Source organism: Anarhichas minor, unplaced genomic scaffold (assembly GCF_050575085.1).
Source record: "Anarhichas minor isolate MPS153535 unplaced genomic scaffold, ASM5057508v1 ptg000045l, whole genome shotgun sequence".
Taxonomy (NCBI): Eukaryota; Metazoa; Chordata; class Actinopteri; order Perciformes; family Anarhichadidae; genus Anarhichas; species Anarhichas minor.
The window spans coordinates 845,176-862,628 of NW_027466491.1; positions in this window are offsets into that span (position 1 = coordinate 845,176).

The window sequence follows — 17,453 nt, forward strand, 5'->3', positions numbered from 1 at the left end:
AGACTGTCTGCACAGTGGAACCAACTATCCCTGGAAAATCCCATCCGGCACTTATTCAAAGGGACACTCAGATCTCTGTCAAAAGCATTACTTGTAATTCAAGTAATTGTAAAATCAGCCATTTCTTTATTCTTTTTCTTTTTCTGTGTGTTTTAGAAATGAATTTAAAAGACTAAATTAACATAATCTGTCAAAACCACAAAGCAAAATGAAGGTCAGGGGACCCTTCAAGGGGTACCAGAACGACAACATGGTACGAAGGAGACAACGGTATAAGACGCAATGCAAAGCCCACTCCCTGATAAAACATATTTTAAATATATTTCCTGCCGTGCAGAATACAGTAGTGGTTTAAAAAAAAAGTAGGATGTGCTTTTATGGGCCCCTTGGCCCTTGTGAACTGACTGACAGACCTATATACTTTATGTAGATGAAAGTGTATTCCATCTGGATTCCATCCAGATATGGGACGCTTGAAATAACAGGTGTAAATGGGGCATATCAATCTCCTCCTGCTATTAAAAACTCTCTAATTAAGTGAATGATATTGGGAGTGTTGGCCCTTTATATTGCATTATCTGTCTCTAAACCTAGCCCAGTGGTTTTGAGTGCCATACATCTCATCTGCCAAATGTATCTAGAATCTGTCCCGTAGAGAGTACACTTATCAAACCCTAAAGAACACTATAGAGCTGAAGGAACAGCGGAATAATCTCCCGAACAAACATCAGTGTTCGCAAATGGCTTAAATCAATCCTTGAATGATGTGCGTAGGGGTTTGGGAGGTGAAGCCGGGTTGCGTGTTATGTGTCTCGAGCAGGTTTTTTTTGCCCTGAGTCAGACGTTTTGTACTAAAGACGGGGCGAAGGCGCATATCACTAACAGCAAGGAGATTAGAACTCGCTCTCACCAGTGCTGCAACAAAAAAGCAGCGAGCATTCAAAGTTTCACCCTCGGACTGAAACTGTGCTCGGCCACAGAGAGACGGGGAGAGTCTCCATGGTTACTGCGGCTGCTGTCATCTTCAATCCTGTGACCTTTTACACACTGCAGATCAATGATAGCGAGGTACGGTCTCCGAGGTAAGCAAATGGAATAGGAAGACGGCTGACGGGAGTAATTGCTGACATTTCTCAGGCAGATTATCTTCAGTCGGTAAAGCTCTTGGCTTCAGAATACAGTAGAGACTTATATAAGGAACTTGGAGCGTCTCTTTTTGCTCTCCGTCTGCTCCAGAATCTAACGCCCAGACCAGTCGGCAAACTTGTCCTGCTCATTTGTTGTGCTGTACAAATTGGACAAAGGTGTGATTTAAAAGAAAAAAAAAGTCACAGAACTTTAATTGGCTGTCGGTTGTGTCGCACAATCTTAGACTTATAGCTCAGACTTAACTGTGGTTTTAAGTGCACAGTGTCTGAGACGGCAGCAAATCCATAGTCAAATGAAAGGGAGATTATAAATATGGCCATGCTGCCCTTCTTAATAGCGCCAAAAGCCTTCAGATGGAGCTCGTGCTTATTCAAACTCTTCTCACGGGCTGTCGTAGAGCCGAGCGAGGCAAACGGCAGAAGAGTATAGGGGTTGCCTCGGTGAGGCTCCGTTTGAAGTTGTGAACTCCTAATTTGTGTTCCGTCCAGGGGCTGCCAAGCCAAGCCTTTTCAAGATGCCTTTTCAAACTCGCCCGTGGACCAAGTTGCTTCGGTGCAGATGCTCGGCAGAAAAGAGGACAATGTGGAGAGAGATGGAAGGCAAGAAAGGAAAGGGGGGAGAGAGGTTAGGTACGGCGAAGACGGAGACACTAATGGAATCGCATCTGGCTTTCTAAAAGATACAAAGAGCAAAAAAGGGACACCAAGCTGTTACTTTCATTCAAGGACAAGTCAAGGGATCACCAGAGTCATTAGGACTCATCCTCTGGCAACCATGAATGTCCGTGCAGGCAGTGCATCAAATATTTCTTGAGACATTTCAGTCTGGACCAAAGAGGCAAATAATTGTGTCTCTGTGTACATAAATGTAATAAATAATTAGTCACAGAGAAAAAACAAGTGGACACAAATACACTTGTGTCCACGGCAGCCCTCCGACAGCAAGGAGGCCTCAGCAAACACCAGGTTCATACCTGTACATGTCACTTTTGTCCAACATCACTGCCGATCTCCATAATAATGGACTGAAGAATTAAGTGCTAGCTTGACTGTATTGCCTTGGCAACTGGTGTTTTATATTCAAGCTGCTTTGAGTTAGTTTTTTTCCCCCCCAGTACTTTCTCCATACATTTCTTTTTCCATAAATGGAACACATTAAACCACAGGTATGGCACGCACATTCACATTGGTACACGCAAGCCACTGCAGCACAGCTTGAGTCCTGCCAGCCAGGAGCACAAGTACAACAGAAAGGAAGAGATGAGTGAGCGCATAAGAGGCGGGTTTATTCAAGAAAGCGGGGTTCGAGGCCGGAATAAGAGTTTAATACCTCATTTCAATTTCAGTGGTGAGACGGGGGGGGGGGACTCGGCGGGGAGCCGGAAACCTGGCAGAGAAAAAAAAAAAAAAAAAGAGGCAACAAGAGGAGCAGAGCGGTGTGCGCGCTGCAGACAGAGGGTCAAGCTGCTGTTATGTTCCACTCCTAAACCCCTCTCAGTGAGGGGCCGCAGTCACTCTGAAGCCCGGCAGCAGAGACGCTCACGCAATTAGTGCTGGAGTTTAGAGAGAGGTCAAGAGACTAGAAGGCTACTTTGATGAAAATAACTAAAGTAAATGCCATACTTCTTAACCACGAATTCTGCAGTAGAGAACAATTACTAAAAAAACAATAACCTTTGTAGGTACTGTAATTGATTGTTCGAGCTTCAGTTAATAAAAAGGCCCTGGAAATGTTGTAAGCCTTGCTGTAAGCAAAGGACTCCGACACAAACGGAACATTTATCTGCCAATGTTTATTTTTATACTTTTTCTTATGGATTTTGTGTATTTTTTTTTTTTTGTGTTCTTCTTGCTGGTTTTTAAATGGATGGGACTCTGTTGGGGAAGAGTGATGTCACAGCGGTCAGGATTTAGCAACAGAATCTGTTGACAATGATGTGGTGTTGGATATGGACTCTGACCAAACTACACCAACAATGTCATAAACTGGGTTTTTAAGACATCCACATGTCATTTCTATCTTATCAAGAAACTACAACACCTGGTCTCCAATATTATTAATCCCATGTGAATAAAAACACCACTATTCATGGCAATGCTTCATACTTCTATACTTCTATGTGGTTGCCCTTCTCATATATCGGCTTGAGTTCCTTTCCTTTCTGGAGCCGGGTGTGTTATTTGCTATGATCTGTGAAGTCATGTATGCCTGACTCATGTTTTGTGTGTGTGTGGCTGTATGTGAGCTCCATATAAACGTGGCTCTAACTCAGACTTATTGCATCACTGGTCTCAAAAAATGATCCGAGAGGCACCACGAAGCACGCTCTTCGTCAACACCTCCGCACATGTGACGTAAAAAATCACGAGGAAAACACAGTCAAGGCAACAAAAAAAAAAAAGAAATCTCAATAAAAGAAAATGTTCCTTTTTTGTGTGAATGGTAAACTGAGGCAGTGGATGAAGTCACAGTTGTTAAATATGTGGAAATGGATTGCCCAAACTCGTGTGCAAACCCAGCGGGGTACCTGAACAAATCAGCCTCTGGAGTGTGGAAATCCACGGCACAAATGAATAGAGGTAATCTGGAGGGTTGAGTGCTGCACACTTGCGCAGAGGAAGTGCTGTGAAATCTTGTTCGTTACCCTTTGCGCTCTCTTACTGAACGCACCTTTCTCTAACACCGTCCTCACTCGACGTTATCGTCTCTTCCAGCCCCGCATTCCTTCTGATTTCTCCCACACACACTCTCACTACCTTCTTTCTCTTCGCCGCTCAACTTTGTATTTATTTATTTTTCTTCCTCCAGCTCGAGCCTGAAACGAAACAGGCAGCGTCTCGGCGGGGAGGCTGCCGGTGGTGTTGGAATCTGCCTTACTTCCCTCCCACAATCTCCTCCCTGCTCCCTCCTTCTCCTCCCTCCAGTCATCCACAATTTACACAGCTCACTGAAATGTTAATCCATCGAAGTGATTCCGCATGCAACATTCATGGGACCCCCTACCGAGAACAGAGGCTTCCTCGTGACTTCATAGAATACTGTACGTTCAGCTCTGCTGTTGGATGTTCCTCTCATCCTGGAGCAGATTGACTCCTGCTGCTAACAACGTGTCTCTTTGCGTTCACCCACGTGGCCTCATTTGTACTGTTCTATATTACATAAAGTATTCCAGTTTGTTACATTACAAACACACTTCATTATTAATGTCATTTTATTCAGTTTGAACTTTTTATTTTTTAATTTAAAATCGTTTTTCTGGACAGAATCCTTTTTTTCTTCAGAATTTTCTCTTCTGTTTTATAAGAAATGTTTCTAGTGCAGGTACATCGATGCATTAATGTCACGCTCTTGGTGGAAATATGAGGTGAGACAATGCAAAAGTGGGAATTTGTGGCGAGACAAGAGAACTACACTCTATAATGCTGAAGTAAAATAAAATCCATCACAATAAAGATTGCATTTTTTTTTTTCGAATTGCAATCCCTAACGTCTCATTAAAAAAAAGGTGTGTTCGTTTTTTTTTTTATCTCTCATCAGAAAAGAAAAATGTCTGAGCCATGGCACATCGTGGCAAAAGTCTTGTAATCTGCACTGGCAGTTTTTCCCACTCAGCTGCCGGATCATTAAACTCTCATCCACTGAACTGGTGGACTCAAGCCTCCTGCATAAATAAATGGACACTTCTCTCATCTTTACTTTGGTTGATGTGCAAAAGTTGCAAAACGTGTATTTTTCTGTCCTGTCAAAAAAAAAAAAAAAAAAAAAACTGCGAGCAAACCGCTCCTCCATGTGGCTTGTGAGACGACTCCCCAGTGGGCAAATCTGAAGTCTGGTCTCATGCCATGTCCATCTTTTTGCATTTGCCCACACCAGCCCCTGTTCTCACCGTCTCCCTCCTGCAGCACCCTGACATGAAGGGAGGACCCCTCTGAGGATTACCCAGCAAGTCTCATCAAAGCCAGACAGCCAGACTGCTGACTGTCGGACATCGCTGCTGCTCAGATAAAGACAAGAAAAAAAGAAGGCAAGAAAGTTTTCATTAGTGCACTACACTTGCTGACATTTCTAAAGCGGTGAAGAGACGGGTAATGAGTACAGTAGGGACCACATAACCAGTGGTGTTATACAGAAAACACGGCGTGAAGAGTTTGTTGTAGTATTTTAGATTATAAATGGTAGATGTTCTAAATGTGCCTTGGTTCTTGGTAAAGGTCTAAAACGCATGAAGTCGCACAACACAGTGATGCCCAAAACAATGAATAAACATAACCCCAAATAATGTTTTTAATAAGAAAAGATGCACTTCCCAAGTTGAGACTTGGCTCGGGGAATAGTGCTCCGCACAGCTGCAATCTAAATACGGAGCCAACAAGAACAGCACAGTGGTACACCGAAGACAAAAATAGAAATGTTAAATATTGCACGTGCCCCGTGAGTGGAAGGATATAAATTCATGGGCATTATAAAAAATCTGGAGAGTATCGAAAAAGCCATAAAACCATAATCGTGTATCAAACCAAAACGATGACAATATAACATTTACTCAGATTGAATGTGAAGTGAATGACGAACAAAGAAACCCTCACCCACTGCTCAGGGACAGACAGATGAAGAGGCTATAGAAGTGGCTCAAGCCTCCTCAATGGAGAAGGTGGAGTGCGCCCGTGGCAGGAAGGTGAAGTGTGTGGAACTGGTAGGTAGTGTATTATAGCGCGTGTGAGGTCAGTACACCACAAGGATGCAGACAAGTGCATCTGCAGCGTTTCTGGCAACAATGTGCTTTGGCTCATCTCGTCTTTATTATCGCGTGTTTTTTTTTTTACAGGTTATTCTTACGTAACTCTTAACAGCTGCTGCCCAGCGTCTCCGCTCACAGCCAGTCGGGAGCGAGACATGACCTCAACAACTCCATACTTGTTTTCATTTAGAAGTGGTGCGCCAAGCAGAGAGGCGAGAGAGATGGGGGAAAAAACACATTAGTCCTCTCTAATTAGTGACGGCGTTCAAACACCAGGCTTTTACGCTCGAGAAAGCAATCAAGTCGTTGTATGAACCCAACATTCCATTTCATTAAAAAAAAAAAAAAACACCATTGAAACATAGAAGTGCACGTTTGAATTAGTGCTCCTTTGTCACAGCTAACAAGGCTCTCTGCCTCAAAACAATGCGCGCACAGTTGGCTTCTAACTTAAGCATCTGCTTGTTAATGGTCTAGTGGGAAATGTACCTGGAAAGAGGAGTAAATGTAGATGTGCGAAGGTGTTTCAGTGCCACCGTGCTACTGCTGATATCTGGTCTGTGTTGAACTTAAGAAAAGGGGGGAAGACTGGAAAAGACTGAAAAAAAGGTGGGTGAGAACAAAAAGAATAACTGAGAAACGACACTAAGTCTACAGCCGTGTGAGGCACAGCGATGCGTCGAGCTAAATGCTAACGCGCAAATGCATCCCCGTTATGCAATTATGGAGAGCAAAGTCGTAGTTTTGCTACTCCACTTTCTTTATCTTTTAAAAAAATAAAAAAGATAAAGATATGCTTCTTGTAGGACGAGAGGAGGTGGACCATACATCCATTTTATATTGATATTGTGACATGAGACTAGATATCAAAAATCTCATTGTGTAAAATAGTTCTTGAAAGCCCCAATAGTCAACCCAACAATATAGTTACAATAGCAATATCAAGGTATTTCCTCCATATCTCCCATCCTCAGCACGTTAGCATGCAAACACAACATAAAGCTGAGGCTGATGGGAATGTAATTTGGTATTCGGTCCTAAAACCAAAGTATTGGACACATTGTTACGGTAATGCATCTAGTAGTTGTTGAGATATTTCAGTCTGAACCAAAGCCATAGATCAACATACCAACGGACCAGCGCTGCCACCCCTCAGAGCCAGGCCGCTAGCTAAAAAGGCATCTCTGGGAAGATCAATAAACATAATTTGGGCAAACTGACAGACAATGAAGGATTAAAACAGACTCAAACAGTAATACCTTCAAACTAAAATCCGTCAAGGCCCCAGTGTAGCTGTCAGAAAACGAGCCTAGCATTTGGAAATGTAAGCAATCTGTTGAGAAATCAAGCGCCAAAGTGGATGCATCACTTCAATTAGCTCAGCAGCTCCAGAATAATTGCTCTACAGAGCAGTCGGAGCAGCTGCTGCCTCCTCGCACTCACAACGAGTCTTGAGGTTTTATCCCTCTGATGCCAGACTTTTCTGAGCAAAGCTCGTTCCACCGTAATAAAGTGGCGGAGACGTACCGTACCAACAAGGTATCACAGAGGATTTATTTTGACATTGCAGCCTCCTTCTCAATCCAAATGAGTGCGGCTGTGTATCGAAGTGAATGCACTCCCCCGCCAGTTAAAGCGGTACACCCGTCAACGCGCTGGAGGACAGATTTCCTTTTTGCTCCGGGGTTTAGTCCAAAATTGACAAGCGAGTGTTTAAGAAGCAAAAGCAATAAAACATCGTCACAAATATTCAGCCATGTTTTCTCTTTTTTTTATATATTTATAGGAGATATATATATCTTTTTTTTCATTTTCACTTCAAGTGAGCCCGCGCCACAGGGCATCTCCCTTCATACTAAAGAAATAACTGATGTGGAACAAATTCAACAAATTGGGCAACAGAAAATATGGCTCCAGAGGTATGGATGCTGAAGGCAATTACAGACGGACCGTCGCTGACATTTTCACCGAGTGTGCTTTCAGACGGCTGAATTGTTGCCCACATTTTGGTTGCTGATTAAAGAAGAAGTCGGAGCGGTGGCTGCATTTACGCAATGTCAGCAGAATGGGAAGAACAGGAGAAGCTCTCATTTATTTGACTTTCGTCCTGTTTTTTCTAATGTGGTTTCCCCCCAATTGCTAGCCTTAAAGTCACACGGCATAAAACAGGTATTTGTTTTTTTGTATCACGTGACATATTAGTAGCAGTCCCTGCGTTGTGGGCGGGGCCCAGGGGGCCAAAATCAGCAGGTTTAAAATCTCCTTCGTCGACTGTCCCTTCACTTCCCTGTCGTTCCCCTTCTAATACAGAAAGTTTAATTTACAACCATGAAAAGCGAGCAGGCTCAGAAAACCGTGTCAGTCTGTCAATCGATCTCCACCCCCCCTCCCCCCCCCCTCTTTCCTTCAGTCCTCTGGACAGCGCCGCCATTAAATAAGCACCGTCAACGGCGCTGTCCATGGTCCTGACAGCGCTGAGTGACAACTTACAGTAGAGAAGAAAATGGCAAAGCGTGCATATTTTCTACCTCACAATTCACAATTATTCTAGAAGGTAAACAACACATTTCAGTTTTTCAATGATTAAAAGACATGTAGGCGACTTTGTGGACGCATATAAAGTGCCAGAGTGCATAAAAACAAAGAAGCATCAAAATAGAGCTTGCTTATCTAAAACAAACGCAAGAAACAAAATCAAACAGCATTTAGCTCCTTATTGAGCTAAACTCATTCTAGTTTTATTTAGAGGCAATTCTGGCTTTGCAGGTATTTTGCCACGATAGTCATTCTGTTTGCCAAGTGGAAGATACGAGGGCTGTCATTGTCCCCTCACACACCTCCCCTTTGATAGACGAGGGAATTACCATCAATCAACACTAATGTTACAGACGCTATGACAAAGAGAGCAGAAGCGAGTCTTACGAGCTCACCTAGTATATAGGCAGCTATAAGAACCCCAGGAAAGAGAACCCCTTTTAGCATTAGATCAGGGAAACTGGGACGGATCTGAATTCAAGGTCTACAGTTTGCAGAAAACACAAATGGTCAGTTCACGTCTATTCTACGTCTGGCCACTGCATTTAACGAAAGTCTTATCTATACTCTGTACTGTACACATTCCGATATCTTAATCGTACAAGTCTCTTTGCCTCTACTCTTTACAGCGGTGTTCAATCATCTCCAAGCTCGAGCCTTCTTCTCTCACTCCGTCACGTAGGTCCGAACAAATCCTTGCTAATCCCTAAAACCAAGATCTCCAAAAAAAAAAAAGCAGGCCTGCTCTGTAATTCAAATAAAGATTAATCAACACTGCTCGAAAAAAAAAGAGAAAAGCCAGCTTGAGTTCCAAGCTCTGCAACGGTTGTGTGGTTCAAAAGAGAGAGAAGAGGAGGAGGACAAGAAGAAAAAAAGAGGGGAGAGAAAGAAGTAAGGTGAGAAAGCCGCATAAATAGATGGAGATGAGATGGTGGCACCCAGCAAGTCTAATAGGCCAGGTCACTGTACAATGAGACAAGGATTGAGTGTTTGAAAGTGAGTAGAGCACAAGATTATTTCATATATATATATATATATATAATGTGTGTCCAGATTATGATGATTTATTATAGGATTTTATCACAGATTGCGATGAAAATCAAACACTAAATTGGTGGTGAATTTCCATTATCAGGATAATCAGGAATATTGTCACACGAGTAAAAAGCCGTCTAGCTTGCTTTCATGGTAGAGACGTGATTTTAAGATAACAGGATTTTGAATTGAAGACAGAACAGTGTCGCTATTCATTCATTTAATATATCCGTCATTTATGCAGAAGGAACTAATGATTATTATTTTTTTCCTCATTGTTTTTCACGAAAAAGTATCTTCACAAAAAAAGGGTGTGTCCTATGTGTGATGCAATACAAATATTAGTTTCTTACCAGAATGTAAGGTGAAGTCATTTCATACGTTTTATTATAGTTCATTATATTTAATTTTCATATTGTCTCATGCCTTGACCAGATGTTTAAACAGCAGCTACTCTGATGAGGAAAACATCTTGTTAGATGCTGCAACACAACACAAGAGACACAGACTCAGAACAACAACCACACTCCTGCCAAAGACTCCTTTCTTATAACTTACAAAGAGCAACACGCGTCTCCTCCTGCACCTGAACGCACCACCGAACAGAAGTGCGGCACTAACGTCAGTTTGCAGGCCAGAAAGCTCGTTAAACTGCTAATGTCACTTTGGGTCCTGCTGGATGCTGTCGTGGTCCTCACTCTTCAACAGCGCCAAGAACAAGGTGTCTGCACACACACACACACACACACACACACACACACACACACACACACACACACACACACACACACACACACACACACACACACACACACACACACACACACACACACACACACACACACACACACACACACACACACACACGTTTGTTTACTTCATGTCCAGGCAGTATGTCATCCTGCCAGCTGCTGTCAATCAAACACAGATTCCCTCTTTATACATCCATGCCTCTGAGACGAAAAACAAATATGTTCTTGAATTGTTTTTTACTTTTAATAATGATTAAAAATATTACCAACAATAGGCTACATTTAGAAAATATTGACACTATTTTTGACTGCAAAAAGGATGAGTACATGTAGATCATATTTCCCCTACGTCACAATAAGCTGTACACAATTTCTGTCATATTTTAAATCTTTTTTTTTTAGCAGCTCCAGGAAGCGATTGAAACCCTTGTTCCCCACTTATCCTTCCTCAGTCTTCTGTTTGCGATGCTTGCGCTTGCTTGCAGCCTTGGTGGCGCTCTGCGTCTGCTGTTTGAAGGACTAAAGAAAAGGTTAATGCCGTTATATTAACTGCCTTATTATTTTCAACTCTGTTCCGGCCTTGTTGAGGAAACATCTGAGTGGTGTTGCCTTTTCATGAGTTATTTCCTCTTGTTGTCAGAGTGCTGTTTCCCACGTTTTCTTTTACTTTTTTACAAGACAAAAGGGTTGCAGCTATACTCGCTAGACCTGTGTGGTACTTCACACTCAAGGTGGTCTATAAAGACTCAACAATCCTCCCAAAGTACCCAGAGAACATTTACAGGAGCTCGGCCTTTTGAAGGCCGCTGTAGATTAATCCTCTTTAGTCCATCTTTTCTTTCCAGTGGCTCAGTGGGAGTGTGGGGTTAACTTGATGATCACAAACTGTCTCAGGAAGCTGCTCACTGCCCTCCGATGGCTCCACTAGCCCCGGTAGTATTCCTGCTTGCATGTTTGTCCCCGTGCAAACGTCCCTGGGTGCAGTCGAACCCCTGTGACTAAACTAAAGAAGGCCTTCTTAACGCAGCTCACAGCCCCTCCTCACCCGCTGGCTGCTTTGGTCGGCTTCGGCCTGACTCGTCAGGCAACTGAGGGAGAACATGTCATTAACGGATGACAGCGAAAGGATCTGAGACTCACCTCGTGGTTCGGCTGCACAGAGGACATTTCATTAAAAATGACTTCCAGCGGTGTTATCAAGGAAGATGGCCGCACCGCTGAGAACCGGACTCTGCTTCATGTTTGCCTTTCAGCAGCAGCAGCAGCTGGTTGATCTCAAAGCGGTCAAATAAAACATGTTGATCTATTTGTTCTTCGTTTAGTCCGTTACTTCTTTTTGGTTACATTTTTGGGTTGAAGGTTGTCATTTTGTTTATGTTTAAGTTTTCTCGTGCAATAATTGAATGTTGCATTACTTCCATTAATACTTCACATTTATACTTGTTAAATATTGTGGTATTATGTTGAAGACCGACTGTTTGAAGTCGCTCCACCTCTGAAGCACTTCCAGTGGACATCTGAGTCACAGTGGAACCAGAATGCACTGCAGTCGGGTAACACAGACAACTCTGAAGACGAGATCAATCATTCTGCCAAACTGAATGTGACCAAAAAACTCTAACCTTCATTTTAAGTTGCATTGTTACACAATAGAAATACTTACGAGGAACCTCAATTCATACTCAATGAACATTTTTGAAAGTTAAAAACACAATATAGTGCTTTGTAACACGTAGGTAAACACATCTTGAACAAATATGTATCACAGTGCAGCATGCCTTCAGCGTGACGCTTGTGCTTCACTTAAAGAAATATGCTCTGATGACATCAGAAGACAAAAATTCCTGCATGAAAAAACTTCGATAAAATCTTATATAAGCATTATTTTCTACTTTCACTTCATTAAATGTTTAACCAACAGTCCAGAACATAACAACCAAAAAATGTATCCATATTCAGGATTTCTTTTAACCCTTTCAATGCCAGTTTGCTTCCCTATACTGTTTTTCAGTGGGATTCAATGGGGACATTTTTGTCCTTAAGGGTCTGTATTTTGGCTACAAAGGTTATTTTAGAATTATTGGAGAAGCTGAGGTTGAACCAAAATAAAAAAATAAGTAATAATAAAAAATAAAACATCACAACCATGCCAAAATGTTTGCCATACGCATTAACAACATGAGGAAATTACAGTTAAACCCTTTGTCCCTCTCTTTCCTTTTAACAACCACACACACACACACACACACACAATGGCAACATGCCAGGTGGCACATTGTCACAGCGGGAGGTTTTGTGGTGCTAAAGGCGATGCAGCACGGCGGACTGTAAACTGTCATTTGGCAGAAGACATGTCAAGAGTGGATTAAAACAAGGAAGATCTTTCACTCCCTCAGACAAACACACACACACAGACACACGCACACGCACACGCACACACACACACACGCGCATCCCAACACATTCTCACATCGAGACGTCAAATGATGCAGCTCGGCCAGTGCTCCTCAGATTCAAACTACGACGCTCTACGTACCCCTCTAGCGTCAGTGACAGCTTGTCAATAGACGCTCGTTAAATGCGTCGTGTCTTTTTCAAATACATTTCCATCTGTGAATATCCTTTAATTTATCAGTTTAACCTAAATCTAATTCAACAAAGACCAATAAGAGTATTTCCCATTAGTGTGTGTGTGTGTGTGTGTGTGTGTGTTACTGAATCTACTGTCCAGGATTGAATTATTTAAGCTGAAGAGCAGGCGTAACAGTAGCACACACACACACACAGCAGTTAATTACATATCGTAGTGTGTCGTTGCTAACCACTCTGTCTTTATCGCCACAGAGTCACTTAGGCTTAGGCCGGCGGGGTCGGCTGCTATTTCCGCTAACACAGCAGCTCAGTGGTCTGTGATAGAGGGTGTGCACACATTCACACAGACACACGCATGCACACTACACACACACACACACACACACACACACACACACAGAATCCACAGCGTGGGAGGGTTAAGACATTCGTATTGCAGTTTTTAAATTGATGTGGGCCTCAAATGCTAGGTATTCCTGCTCGAAGCCACTCTTACCCAATCACCTCCAAAAAAACAGCCACCGCAGCACTGAAGGGATGAGAGCGACTTCTACTGTAGGTGCTGTAAATCCCGCTGGCTTATCTGATGGAAAGGCTTCATTGCAAAAAAAGAAAAAAAGCTGTATCTATTTTGGGAAGATTGCAAACTTGTGTGTTGATTTCTGACTGAAAACAGGTAACACTCTCTGAACTACCGGCTCTGTGTCTGTCCATCCTCATCATCTTATACGAGGCAGGGGCGCAGGAGCAGCAGGCTAAGCAGCTCGTTACAGACCTTCCCTCTCGCCAGCAAACTACAAGAACTAAATTCACCACATGGTTCAACATAAGCAGTGATGTCATGCGCCTTTTCTCTGTTTCTTTCCCCTTAACATTCACACGGCCCCTTAAAAGCGCCAGTGTGAAACTATAGAAACGCAGTGTGTCATAGTAACTTCCTCTCAACGGAGGTCTTTGCTGTGCTGCAACAGAAAGACACACACCTTCATGTCGTCAATGACAGAAGTTGTTTGTCTCTACTTCCCTGTAACTTCTACAATATTAATATTTATACATATAATGTGCTAAAAGAACACAAAAAGAACATGAAAGAAACCGCGTATATGCATCTTTCAGAACCGTCGCTTCCCCCAGAGGCCATCCTTACCATAATAACACCACCGTAGTGAGTAACAACATTTTTTTTTCCGAAATACTCCCCTACTCCGTTATTATTTTTGTTTCATCTACAATTGCACTAAAACACTGAGACTCATTTTTGGAAGGTGATGCAGCGTAATCCGTATTCAACAAATGAGACCCGACACCTCGGTTCATCTGTAAAACCTCTCAGTCTCCTTTGCTGTCAGTCTCCTCTGTGAAATACATTTGCAGCCTGAAAGAGGCGCGTTAGACAGGCGCACGCCTCAGCATGTTGGCAGTATGGGTTAGACCTTTTTTCTCTTCAGCTTCCAGAGGTGTCAAGGTGCGACACAGCATCAGTCAGTTTACCGCTTGCTGAATTTTCTGGGAAAAAAAAAAGAAGAAAAAAAAAACACACACACACACACATGCATCACAGACCTAAAGCCCCTGAGAATACAGCTCTGGCTATATCATCAACTGTAGCTGACAAATAACCCACGGTGGAGCTTCCTGTGGTTGTAACAGAGGATAAAAATGATTTATCAAGACTGAAGTGAACATCTGTACTGATGTAAATAGACAAAGAGTCACCTCTTGGATGGCACTCGTGAACACTTTAACACCAGTTCTGGCAATTTAGAATCAATTACAAATTGGTAACCAGGTCTGTGCAGTGGACTCTGGAGCATGGCAACTGGAAATGCAGCGATTTGTGTGATTCACTCAGAGATTAGCTAAGAGAAGCACCGCACTGTCAAACGAGCCTGGCGAATCAAAGCACAATGCAGCGCTTAACTGTGCTGAATTTCGGTGGCTAGCAGCTAACGGTGCAGACAACGGCAACAGTGCAGCAAACAGTGTTAGCTTGAAGGGGAACCGGAGGGTGGTGGGGTGGGGGGGGGCTACGCTTCTGTGATGACGTCATGAGACGGGACTCTGTTGTCAGCGGTAAGCGCCGTATGAGCGCAGCGCAGAGTGGCGGCCATTAGCTAGCCTGCTCACGCTCACTGGGACTCACACGCGCTAGCATATCGAACTAGCTACGTAAATAAAGCACAGAGAAGCGTGATACACACACACAAAGGGAATGTGACTTAATTCTCCGCTCAGCATGACATAACTCCACATCTTTTATAGCAGTCACTTTATCCTCTTGTGATATAAAGAGCATAATTACCCTGATCACGTTACAAAGTAATGTACCAGGGGGATGTGCGCTTGCGCCTGCATGCTGAGCCGATGCAGCGCTGATGTCCGTCTGAACGCGGTCCGACTCTGGAGACGGATTCAGAGTGACATGCGTATAAAAAAAAGTCTTGTCGATCTCGGTCAACACGATGCCGTCAGTGTTGAGGAGGAGACATACAGTGGATCTGATGGGTCAAAGTTAATTTGGTGAATGTATTCCTCACAGGTCTCCCGAGCCCTCTAGTCATGCTCTAATTGTGTGAAGTGTAAATATTCACTTCCTGTGTAAATCCTAGTTACTGGCAGTGAGCAGCTCTCACCCACTTAAGGTAAAACAGATGCCATGTCCAAGTTCATAGCTGCTCAGCTCCATAATCGTCTGCACATAGTTCTTGATTCGAGTCGTCCGGCGCTCCGATTTGAAAATGTGACGGAAGAAATTAAAGGACAGATCAGCTCTTTGTTGCAGGAGTTCAGATGGAGTGCATTCTTTAAATAGCCCTCCAGTTTAATCTCCCAGGAACATGCTGCTCCACATCTTAGCAGCAGGGGACTTTTTTCACCAGCCAAGTGTCAGTGTCTCAGTAGTACAAAGCTACTTTTACTGTTGTACCGACGGACTCAAATAAAACACGTCTCTTAAAGTATTAAAACACCGTGAAAAAAATTAAAACAAATTAATATCTCAGGCTGAAAATCACATAATGCTATCCATTCAATTCAATATATTTTGTACAGCCCAAAATCACAAATTTGCCTCAGAGGGCTTTATAATCTGTACACATGCGACACCCTCTGTCCCGGGACCCTCGAATCGGTACAGGAAACCCCCCCAAAAAAAACCTTTAATGGGGGGGAAAATAGTAGCAGTGTGTGTCAGGCAGGATCACGGTAGGAGGCAAGACCAGGGTTCAGATATAACCACGATCCACGGAAACCTGCGAGGCGAGAAAGCACAAAGACTCCGGGGAAGAAGCAAAGTTAGTAATGTGCGTGAATGGTACAATAATTCATACAGAAGGAGAGAGAGAAGAGGAGATAGGAGCTCAGTGTATCCTAGGAAGTCCCCTGGCAGTCTAGGCCTATAGCAGCATATCTAAGGGCGGGTCCAAACCCAACCTGAGCCAGCCCCAACTATAAACCTGAGCCAGCCCCAACTATAAACCTGAGCCAGCCCCAACTATAAACCTGAACCAGCCCCAACTATAAACCTGAACCAGCCCCAACTATAAACCTGAGCCAGCCCCAACTATAAACCTGAGCCAGCCCTAACTATAAACCTGAGCCAGCCCCAACTATAAACCTGAACCAGCCCCAACTATAAACCTGAGCCAGCCCCAACTATAAACCTGAACCAGCCCCAACTATAAACCTGAGCCAGCCCCAACTATAAACCTGAACCAGCCCCAACTATAAACTTGAGCCAGCCCCAACTATAAACCTGAGTCAGCCCTAACTATAAACCTGAGCCAGCCCTAACTATAAACCTGAGTCAGCCCTAACTATAAACCTGAACCAGCCCCAACTATAAACCTGAGCCAGCACCAACTATAAACCTGAGCCAGCCCCAACTATAAACCTGAGCCAGCCCCAACTATAAACCTGAGCCAGCCCTAACTATAAACCTGAGCCAGCCCCAACTATAAACCTGAGCCAGCCCCAACTATAAACCTGAGCCAGCCCCAACTATAAACCTGAGCCAGCCCTAACTATAAACCTGAGCCAGCCCCAACTATAAACCTGAGCCAGCCCCAACTATAAACCTGAGCCAGCCCCAACTATAAACCTGAGCCAGCCCCAACTATAAACCTGAGCCAGCCCTAACTATAAACCTGAACCAGCCCTAACTATAAACCTGAGCCAGCCCTAACTATAAACCTGAGCCAGCCCTAACTATAAACCTGAGCTTAAACAACGCATGTCCACAGCTGTACTTTAGTATTGTAGGGTAATCTGATTCAGTTCAATCCCACCGTTGCAATGCGATATCTCAGGAGCAGGAGAAGTTTGATTTATTGCTGCCGAAAGTGTTGCTCGTCACAGACCCAGAATGAGTATGTGCTCTCGTCTGCATCCCACACAAGGCCTGTAACAAATAAAAAAATTATTTTGGCCCCCAAAAGAATCCATTCAATTCCCATCACTCCTCCGACAGAGTGGAAGCATGCGTCTCTGTCTAAATACCATCTTCTGGCAGCGACCCTACATGTGCGTTGACCCGAGGACTTTGGCGCCTCTCAGGGCCGACCTGCAGGCGAAGCAGTGAGGAGCTGTAGCTTTCTAACAGGCGGACGCACTTCTGTGGATATAATGGAGACGCAACACATTTTTACGCCTTG